Here is an 11,896-nt window from a genome sequence, read left to right as displayed (position 1 = left end):
GTGTTGACAGGGTACCTTCCTGCCTCAGGCTTTTTCTTGCCAACTATCTGCACGAATCTAAATAGGGCCTAACAACCAATTCCTTGAAACCCAGCATCTATAACTCTTAGCTTTCTCCACTGTGAGATGTTTAAACTTGTGTGTGTGTGTGTGTGTTTCTTTTATTTACTGTCTTGCTTTTGGGGATTTGAAGTGTACATAGCTAGAATATGGCTCAGAGACTTGAAACAGCTCCTGCACAATTCCAGAATAGCTGAAGTTCTGAAGGCAGACCCTTTTTCTTTCTAAATAAGGACAAAATGATACTGCTGACCCAAAAAAGTAGCCTGGGGAGGGTCCTAATATAGACTGGGAGTAGTACAGAAGGAGGGTTAGCTCTTTCCCTTCATCAGACAACCCATCACCCCCTGCTACTTTAAGCCCCAGTAGGGAAAAAGACAGGTACTCATATTGTGCCAGTCTTTTTTCCTTATTTGTGTTTAATGTAGTTCAAGGAAGACGCAATTATCGATCAGGTAAATGGAGCTGGGGAATGAAGAACCAAATCTTTCTCCCACAGTACCACAAGTCCAGTCCAGATTGCATACTTTCCCCCTCCCACCTCAGATGCTTCTTGGAGCCAATTTACACTTAGATTTGTGTTAATAAAATCACATGTAGTTTGGCCTTGAAGACTGGGTTTATGACTGAGTTTATCAGACTCAGTATGAATTTAGCCAGATTATAAGAGAGAGGACAGGAAGGGACAAGCCTGTGCTCAGCTCTCGGGGCCCTTTCTTATATGCCCAGTGTAATGCTGATTGCCACTTCGAGGTCAGGAAGGAATTTTCCTCAAGGCCAGATTGGCCAGGGATCCTGGAGATTTTTTGCCTTCCTCTGGGCATTGAACAGGGGTCACTGGGGAGATAACTACAGATTTCCTGCATTGTGCAGGGGTTGGACTGGACGATGCTTGGATACCCTTCCTGGTGCTGGAAAATGAGGCAGTGCAATGGACTGTATCACTTTAGACTACGGAGGTGGGGGGTGTATATCACTCTTTGAATTCTTTCCTATGTAAAAATATCAAAACCCTCCAGGAGAGATGCTCCAGATCTAGCCCAAACCTTTGCCTGTTGCTTGCTTGTTTGTTTCTATTTTCCGGGAGCATTTATCTTTAACTGTGAATCTCCCATCAGCAGTCTGAAATAGTACAGCCTGTTTTACTGCCTCCATATTCTACCACCTTCATTCTGCTGAATGTGTAGACCTGGCTCAGGTTGGGAGCTGGAGTTGAAAGTAAAGCAGTCACCAGGCAGAGCTGGAGGGGGGGGGGGGGGCTGCAGCCACATGGTCACACATAGGGTTGCCATCTTCCAGGTGGGGCCTGAAGATGTCCCAGAATTACAATTAGTCTCCAAGCGACAAAGATCCGTTCCCTTGGAGAAAATGGCTGCTTTGGAGGGTGGACTCTATGACACTATACCCAGCTGAAGTCCCTCCCCTCCCCAAACTCCACCCTTCCCAGGTGCCACCCCCCGCCCCCAAATTTCTAGGAATTTTCCAACCTGCAGTAGGTAACCCTAGTTACACTTCAGGTCACACATTGGGCCGATCTGGCGGGATGGAGAAAAAGGTTGACTGGGAGCTATGGGGAGGCTGCAAGGAATGGAGAAGGCCAAGAGGGCGTGTGAATGAATATATATGGAAGAGAGTACTCTGGTGTACAGCGCCAGGTTGAGTTGTAGATCCAGAGGAGTTAGCCGTGTTAGTCTGTAGTAGCAAAATCAAAAAGGGTCCAGTAGCACCTTTAAGACTAACCAATTTTATTGTTGAGTTGTGTGGGGAAATGGCCGATGCCATCTTATAAATCAGGTAAGGCTCAGGTAAGTATCTGGCCCAAGGTAAACTTCATAATTCTAGCAAGGATTCAAATCCAAGGCTTCCCAATCAGATTGTCGGGTTGCCAACCATTAGGAGGGACCCAGAGATCACCTAGAATTGCAACTGATCTCCAGACTACAGAGATCAGTTCTCCTGAAGATAATGGCTGCTTTGAACGGTGGGCGGTATAACATTATAGCTACCTCCCCAGGCTCTACTTACAAAATTTCCAGGAATTTCCCAACCTAGAGCTGGCAACCCCATCATATTGCTACACCACACTGTGTTTCACTTTGCTCTGTGTGTGATTTTTTCCCCTCCTCGCTGGAGGCAGAGTTCTGGGCCAGCTGCACCACTGCTCACAACAATTCTTCATGCTCAGACTTTTTGCTTCCTGTTTTGAAGGGTGTACAATCCACGTCTCTTTCTGCAACATCTGGTTGTTGACCCAATAGGAATTATTTTAACTTGGTGTTTATTTGTTATTGTTTTGTTTTATAGGATATGGACGTCAAGATTTTGAGATAGAAATTTAAACAAATCTGAGGTCTGTAAATAGAACTTGCCCTGTCTAATACTCTTTTGTTAATTATGTTTTTATTTCATGCTGCTTTCCAGCAGCTCAGAGAGACTTTTCCCCCTTTCCCAAACTGTTCTGAGTAAATTAGTCTGAGGAAGAATAATATACCCAAGGGATATGAACCTGTGTTTCCCTCAACTAAACACATACATTCTTGCTGCTATAGTTCTCCAAATGCGATAAGTAAACATTTGGAATTATTTCAAGAACATTTTTTCTGCCCTATCCCCATGCAAGAGATACGGAGGAGGAGGAGGAGGCCTTAAATTCAGTGCGCTTAGAAGGGCGTAACTCCGCTTAGGATGGAACTAACAAAGGATTCGAATCTTGCTCATCTACTGCAGACTAACATGGCTATTCACCTGAAACTAGGATGGAACTGTTAGGCTATGGCTGGGTTTGCAATGGTTGTTAATTTTAAAAATTATTTTCCTGTTTAATAACTTTATTGTACTTTGTTTTCTAAACCACCTCAAGCAGCTTCTTTGGAGAGGAAGCATATAAATGTTCCAAATAAAGAAATAAATCAGGCTTACCACCCCCTCCCGCCATTAAATGGGAGATTGCCCAAGAGGCCCTACAATGTCACAGGGACCTCTGGGGAAATCTCCGTTGCATGATAGGAAGGCACCTGGAATGAACAGCAATGTGTCATTCTCTCACTCTCTGCTTACACCACTGCCCCAAGGCACCTCTTCTGTTATGAACTGGGAAATCAACCTTGTGTCTGTAGGCAATGGGCTATGCAGGGCCATAAGCCACACAGGTGCTTATACACATCAAGTCCTAATAACCAGTCCTATCACAACAGAAAGCTCACAGCCACACTAACACCATGATCATGGACCAACATGTATCACAGCCATATGGCATGCAGAATAAAATTCAGTGCTCTCTAAGATGTGGCCACACAAGCATACTGAGCACCCTTAATAGGTTTACCAGCTCCAGGTTGGGAAATTCCTGGAGATTTTGTAGATGGAGCCTGGGGATGGCAGGGTTTGGGGAGGGAATTTGGTGGAGTATAATGCCAATAGAGTCCATCTTCCAAAGCAGCCATTTTCTCCAGGGAAACTGATCTCTGCGGCCTGGAGATCAGTTATAATTCCCTGAGGAGATCTCCACCCACTACCTGGAGATTGACAACCCTAGCCCCTAAACACTTTGCTAAATAAAAAGCACAATAATATGAACTACACAAGTATCACAGCATGCAGATTACTAATATCCATTGCACAGCCTGAAAGATACATATTGTCTGCACTGGAATTCACAAGAAATGCACGTGGTTCAAAAAAGCACATTTCTAAAAGACAGAGACCCTGGATAGCTTCTGTATGACTAGAACTATGCTGAGCAGTTTATTTTAAAATAGCATTTTCTTTGCAGAGGTTTGTTTCCTTGATGGCTTCACACTTGTAGCCAAGTTCAACATGTGTGTGTGTTTTTGCCTCTGGGCAAAGATTTCAATCTGCAATGCTACAGCAGAGCAATGCATAATACATAGCAATACCAAAAGAAGTGTACTCTGACCTGTTTTAACTCTTCTGAGCAGGGCTCTTAAACAAACCAGGCAATTCCTCCTGTTTTTCAAAATTACTCCCAGTACTACTTTATACATTATTTTAAATTAATATACACTTGAAAGAATTGATGGATCTAACCCATAGAGTTTTGCTGCTTGTGGAGCAAATCCAAATGGAATCTGTTTAGCAGTAATATGGAGGAAAGAGCAAGGACTGGAAACCCTTTAGAAGAGGTCCATACGTACGCACGTGTGCACACACAAAGGAAAAAAAACATTGCAACAGAATTTCCCCCACAACAACATCTGCAGAACAGAAATTTAAGAATTGTACACCAATGCACAGGTCATGGTATGCACACCCAGGTATTACAGATTCACATCATGTTTGCAAACATCACCATGAATTTAAACCAAAGGATGCATTGCCAGCATGCACAGCCCTACAAACACTTGATGCACACACTCATACTAATTAGAATACTGATCAGAGTGTAGTTGTACAGAAGGGAAAATTTGGACAAAGGTAGCTTCATACTCCATTGTATCACCTTGTAGGAGAAAGAGAACTTGCTGTAATTCTCTCTTCTATATAACAAGTTTGCCCTGTTTAAAATGGCAATCATAGCCGTAGGAATCCCAGATTCAAACCAGCGTGGAGGTTCTGTAGGAGGCTTTGGGCATCAGAGCAAGCACTCTCCACAAACCCCAAACATAATAATCCACAATAATTAGTTTTTTTAAAAGATCCAAGCATTGTGAGCCTGAATTTGAAATCTGCCAAAGCTTTACAATGCAATCCTAAGCAGATCTATAGCCTTTCAAGTACATTAAAGAACAATGTAGCTCAGTCTTGTTTCTTATAAAATAGAAATTCAGGATATTTATCTTGCAGGATTAACAGAAACTGGGATTTTTGGGGCCAGTTTATTGTGCATTATTTAATTTACTTTATGCAATTGAATTATGCAATTGCAAAATATCAAATGATAATAAAAGGCATCAAATTATTATCTGTGATCATATAATTAATTTAAATAAAACTCTTGATCAAGGATTAGGAAAATGGGAGTCTAAATTCAGGATAAGAAAAGGCAAATTATCCCTGCTTTCATTTGAACTCAATTCATGCAAGCAAATTTGTACTTAGTCGTCCTATCTGTAATAACAACAACAACAACAACAACAAAATTCGATTTATATACCGCCCTTCAGGACAACTTAATGCGCACTCAGAGCAGTTTACAAAGTATGTTGTTATCATCCCCACAACAAAACACCCTGTGAGGTGGGTGGGGCTGAGAGAGCTCCTAGAAGCTGTGACTGACCCGAGTCTACCCAGCTGGTTTCAAGTGGAGGAGTAGGGATGGGAATCAAACCCAGTTCTCCAGATTAGAATCCCGCGCTCTTAACCACTACACCAAAGTGAAGCTTTTTAAAAGGTAAATAATAGAGTAGTGGGGTGAAATAAAAACACCTGGGCAGATTCAAATGGGGCGAGGAGAGGGGACTATTCGAATGAGAATTCTGAATTTGGAACTGATTGTTTGTCCTGGCAACATTAGCAATACACAAAGCAGCTAGTGGGAGACTGCTCAAATATGCTCTATACAGGTAGAATGCCTACAAAGTGCAATTTTCTAAGATCACCACCACAAATACAGAGAGGCACCGGTTTACTCACACAACAGCAGGCCAACACAGTCATGCTACATCTCAAGAAATGTGCATGACCCCCACAAACAAATACAAAACAAACAGCGCGCGACAGAAAGCATGCAGAAATAAGGAAAGATCAAAATGGTACATTAGAATCAGGCTCTCATTGTAAGACCCCCCCCCACACACACATTTCTGTTGCGTATATAAATCAGCCTGATGTATTGCGTGCATCTGATGAAGTGACTCACACAAGCTTATGCTGGAATAAAGGGCCACTAGATTCCTGGTGTATTCTGCTGCTTCAGACTAACATCGCTACCCATTTGGAATAGTACAGCAAACTGTAACTCAATGGAGAGCAGACAGGGAGATACAAACACACCTAGTGTAAATTAGACACTCTCCCAGCTGAAATATATGTCCAAATTAGCCTGAACTTTTTTCTTTGATAAATAGAACTCTTCTGTTTCTGCCTGTGCCATATTTAAGAATGGTTAAAATCTCGTTAGGTTGAAGACTCGACGAATGTCTTATTTTTTATTATGAAAACACAGGTTTTTCAAAACGCTTTGGAATCACACATCCTCTCCTCCTGTCTCCAGCATAAGCAACAGCCTTGAAAACACATCCAGAGTAAGCTGCTTTATTCAACATCAGAGCAATGCAAGCCACCACACTCACAGCCAACACCATCAGTTTGAGATAAAAGAAGCCAGCCAAAGAGCATTGAGGCTGGGGTAAGTTTGGGTCTAAGTAATTTCTCTGGGGTACTCACAGTGTGACAGAAGGAGCTGATTCTGTCCTTCTGTACCTCTGATACCTGGAAAAGTATGGTCAACCTTGCTTAGCAAAACCCCCTTTTTGAGTATCTGCCCATCCGACGATCCCAGGCCCTCCCTTCAGTAAGACTCCTCTCCTTTTACTCTGTCTTTATTTAACAGCAATATTTCTTCCCCCAAATCTTCTATACTGCTGATGCTGATATACTTTTTAATAGTTTTATTCTAATTCCTCAACAGAATTTAAATACTGATTTTAGAGTCATCATACAGTTCCTCAGTAGGATCTTTACGTACAGCTGAAGGATCCATTTTTCCCATTCCGCTTGACAAATTCTGGAACCCTTATTTTTGGGGCACCAAGAGATGGGGGTATCCCAGAATGTATTGGCCACACCTACTCTGGCACTGGCCGCACCCCCTAAGCACCATCACAGCTTTACTCATGACACACAAAGCAATATAAAATCAATGTCTTATACCAATATAGAAGCATAAACCCAGAGCCACCAATACACGCAATAGGCTTGCTACAAATCTGCCCTGCTCTGAATACAATCTCTATAATGATCCTCCAAAGACAGACATGAAAATATTGCATCATTCTGTCACACACATATATATCTACAAACACACAGCAGCCACTACTCACAAATATAGTCTTGAAACCCATCCTGAAGTCAGCCAAGCACAGTGTACCCTGACAAATATTACATTCTTGGAAACACACCATATCTGTGGAACGTATGTATCCATCACTTTTATTGTATGTGTACAGAAAGATACATGAAAACACCCTCCTGATGCATTTCTATCCCATGGACATCATTAATAAGTGGCATTTTGTTTACAGCTGTTAAGCTTTCTTTCTTTCTGTCCTCCAACACCAGCCTTCCCTCTCAACCTGTAGGTCAGTCCTCACAGTAGAAAGGGAGCATGTTGCTCCCAGCCCCTTAAATACACACCCCAAAATGGCCGCCCTGCCTAGCCCACTACATAATAAAATAGGCGCAAGAAGTCTTTCTGACCTAAGATGAAGAAATTTGGGAGGGAAAGGAAAATCTATATTCTGAACAACAAAAAGAACTAATGGAACAAAAGTAAAGTTTGGGGGAAATCACACAAAAGTACAATTCTGAATGGAAATGAAATGTGGGATTTGATGTTATGTAACACCATACCTCCACAAATATGTATTCCCCACAGGTTCCATATGGAAGAGTGTTTCCCTCAAATCCACCACCCAGCCCCAGCCCCTTGTATCAGGCTCCAGTCAGGACAGGCATTCATTCTTGCCTTTTCATCAGAAGCCTGTAGAAACTATGCCCCATTCCTCCATAATCCATTCCCAAATGCTTGGTTGGATCTGCCACATATCTTTGGTGTGTTTGTTGTTTTAGCCCCAACAGAAAAACTCCAAATGCAAACCATCTGCCTTCTCCCAAGAATTCTTTAGTAGAGTGTTTACTGATATTCTTCTCCCTTAGCTGGGTATATTTATTATTGTATACACAGTCTATCCTATCATAAATAATACAATCATTAATACCTGAAATCCTCTGGTTCTGAAAACTGAACAAGCAAAACTGGAGCAGGCAAGGGAGCAGAACCCGGCTGTAAGCAATCAGCGGCAGGCAATATTTGGGTCCATACCAGTTAGTTATTTATAAAGAGGGGTTCGGTCCATCTGCAATAAAAGAGCACATTTGTTAGTTGGGGAGCTATAGTCTCAACAGCTGCAATCCTGCACACAGATAGCTTGCTTAAATAAATCTATAGGATTTAGGGAAGTGAACTGCACTCAGGATCTGCAACACTCATGCCTAACTTGGGGGTTCATCCTTTGGGGGTATGGGAAAAAAAGAGGAGAAAGATGAATGGAAGCACACTCCAGAACAAACACCAACGGGCACTGTGTTGTCTGTGCTCGGAGATAAGAAAAGCAGTTCCAGGGCAACAGTCTCAGTCCCAGTGCCTTTTTTTGTCCACAAACAACCTCCCCCTTCCCCACTTTATACTCCAGCACCCTGCCCAGTGCCTACCTGTTTGTCAGAAGCCAAGCAGTCTTGTGGGCACAAGTTCTCCAGTTCCTCCTTTGTTTCCCTGCCACCCAGTTTTAATCCCACTGCCCCAGTCTTGTTTCCTGGGGTATCCCTGGCTTTTATAATTCTTTTCCCAGCATCTGATTTCCAGGGCTCCCATCAACCTGCTTCTGATATCTGATACCTATGTTCTCCTTCTCTAAGCAACTCCCACCAGACTGTCCTTGGTAGATGCCCGTTTTCTCTGCCCAGTTTCACCTTGTGCCCAGCCTATACATCTCCCTCCGTTCCCAATACTTCCACTGCTTTTCTCTCCTTTGACTCCCTGCACTTGCTGTGTGCCTTCTCAAATGCCTGTCCTTCTGCCCTTATTCAGTGTTTCACTATTAGGAGATCCTGCTGTCTACCCTTTACCCACCGTTTCTTGATGCCCACCCTACTTGGTCTTCCAACAATGGATTCTATCTCCCGTGCAGCTCCTGCTGCCCATACCCACACTCTCTTGTTTTGGCTCTGTGAGTGGTTCTTGGGCAGGCATAGTACAAGAATAAATATCATTCCTGGGCACTGTGACTGGGGGTGGGGGAGGCTGGGATGTGCTTAGGGGGCGAACGCAATGCTGCTGTGACATTTGTGCTAAGTTGTCGTGTCAGATTTGAACTTAATTCCCTCCAATGGATCTGGGGTGGTGGTGGCGGGGAGAGCAGAGAGAGAGAGAAGTCCCCAGCTATACACCCATGCACCGTTGCTTGCAGAAATCATAGAGAAGGAGCCTGTCATAGCCAGTCAGGGCTACAGGGTATGGAGGGGATAGGGAGGGGGGAAACAGCACAGACGGTGCAGAGAAAGAGGCATGCACCTTGTCATCAAAGGCTACAGGGATGGAAAAATGAGAAGCCAGGATTTTGGGCTCCAAGCTGCAAACCTCTGCTGCCTCTGAGGACCGTAGGTGCAAGTTCACTTTGGTCATATAGGCCCCAGAGAATCCATTCTCACAAAAATCTAAGAACCCTAGTTCTCAAACTCCCTATGAACAATGTCCCCCTAGTCAAAGGAGCCAGGAATCCTAATTCTAAGTCCCTGTCCCCCCCAAAAAATGTTCTGGCAGGCTACTTAATACAACACACTCTAAGTCAGGTTTCATCCTAGGGATGCTAACTCTGGGTTAAGAAATTCCGGGAAATTTGGAGATGGAACCTGGGGAGGGTGAGATTTGGGGAGGAGAAGGACCTCAGTGAGGTATAATGCCATAGAGTCCACCCTCCAAAGCAGTCATTTGCTCCAGGGGAACTTGTCTCTGTTTCTGAATACCAATTGTAATTCTGGAAGATATCCAGCTGCCACTTGGAGGTTGGCAACCCTGTTCCATCCCAATCACAACCCCAAGGAGCCCTGGCTTGGCCCAAACACAAATCACCAGGTCCCACTTCTGAGCAGGGTGAGAATCATGTTCCAGCCTGGTGGAACACTCTCCCAGCTGAGGCCCAGGCCCTAAGGGACTTATTACAGTTCTGCCAGGCCTGTAAAACGGAGGTCTTCCACCAGGCCTTTGAGAATAGATGAGAGGGGTTGAGGGGCTGGTGAACTATCCTGCTAGTCCCTTGCCTTTGTTCCACTCCACTGTCTAATGAGATCTATTATGCTTACTCTGAATGATATGTATTGATATTTTATTGTTTTACATGATTCTATTGTTTTATATGATTTTATACTGTAATTTATTGTACTTATTGTATTTATATCCTCTAGAAATTGTGGTTTTGTGATGTTGTGACCTGCCCTGAGCCCGCTTGCAGGGAGGGCAGGCTATAAATTCAACAAACAAACAAACAAATCAGACATTTTAAGACTTCTGTGGAATGTAGTGAGGTCTAATGGATTCAGCCGAAGCAGCTGGGCATCTGTGATCAGCTGAAGGAAAGCAAAAAACAAGTTGAGTTGGAGCATTGGATTGGGACCTACTGAGATGGAAACAGAAAGCAAGGGGTCCAGCTGACCTGCCTGAGAGAAAATGTAGACAGGATGAGGGGGTGAAGGGAAGTGGGTCAAGACTGAACAGCTTGAAAGGCAAAACACTAGAGCTGATCTGGACCAAGCCATGGTGACTAAAGAGAACTTCCTCAGTCAGAGGCAGTGAAACTCTGGATGCCAGTGCCAACATCAGGAGAAGACCTCGGCCTCTATACCCTGTTGTGAATAACTGGTTGGCCACTGTGTGCTGGACTAGATGGACCAGAAGGGCTCTTCTTGTGTTCTTATGACAAGCCATTCCAAGAGAGAGGGGGGAAATGGGCAAGAAGGGGCCCTTGGTTAAAACTTTTGGATCTGACAAGAGAAAAGGGTGAGAGTGTGGAGTTGGAATCAACTAGCCTAGCATGCATTGTATCTTTCAGACAATATGGTGATTGTGCATATTAGGAGGATCTGGTTGCCTTTCCAGCCTCCTAGTAGGTGTGGACTGAAGAGTCAGTGATCCTCAACTATCTGCACTTTATTTCCAATGTTTACAATTCTTGATTATGAGTCAGCTCTGGGAGATAAATGATGTTTGTGAATGTTTTTGTAAATGAACTTTGAAGTTATGTATATGTATGCATCCTGGAATTTGTAAAGTACAGATTATTGAATGTTGTTGAGCAATTGTTGAATATTGTAGCATATACCTATTGATTTTGGCATTTGGCACAGTTGAATCATAAACATAGACTTATGACGGTTGATAGTTTGGTATTGGCATTGCTATAGCCACTTGCTTCTTTTCCAAGGCAAAGAACGAAGTTTGGCTTCCTGGTATTTCATTTAAGTAGAAGATGCTTCAGAAGAAAGGTTGCTCACTCCAGTCCGGGAAATTCCTACAGACTTGGGGAGAGTGCCTGGGGAAGGCAGGGGTGGGGCTCAGCAGGGATGTGATGCCATAGAATCCACCCTCTGAAGATGTCATTTTCTCCAGGGGATCTCTATAATCTGGAGATCAATTGTAATTCCAGAACTCTAGGCCCCACCTGCAGTTGGCAAACCTATTCAGAACACCCCAGGTGGCGACTGCAGGGAAACAACTGCCTTGGTTTGAAGCCTCCTAACATTTTTGTGGACTCTCCCAGCATTTTGTGATTGGACCCAGCCCACATGACAGCCATTTGGTGGTGACGCCTGCCCACGACTTGTTCTCAAAATTCTACAAGTGTCTACAAGTTCACCAGCAATCACCTGGCTTGATTCAATACCCTTTGTTGCAAGGGAAAAGACAGCACAAGTCAGAACTAATTGGCAAGAGAAAAAGAAAGGATAAGACAGGAACATCAGATTGGGACTGACTGGCCCAAGAGGGACAGAGAAAAGCAAGCATCATGGTGGCAACGGGGGAGGACCAAAGGGCACAAAAGGAAACAGAACCGTGGTATCAGGTCAGGGCGAAGATGGGAAAAGCAGTCAGGAGGGGGAAGTC

The sequence above is a fragment of the Eublepharis macularius genome, chromosome 12 (genome assembly GCF_028583425.1).
Source record: "Eublepharis macularius isolate TG4126 chromosome 12, MPM_Emac_v1.0, whole genome shotgun sequence".
NCBI classification, from domain to species: Eukaryota; Metazoa; Chordata; class Lepidosauria; order Squamata; family Eublepharidae; genus Eublepharis; species Eublepharis macularius.
The sequence above is the reverse complement of the archived record's forward strand: the minus strand, read 5'-3'. Positions refer to the sequence as shown.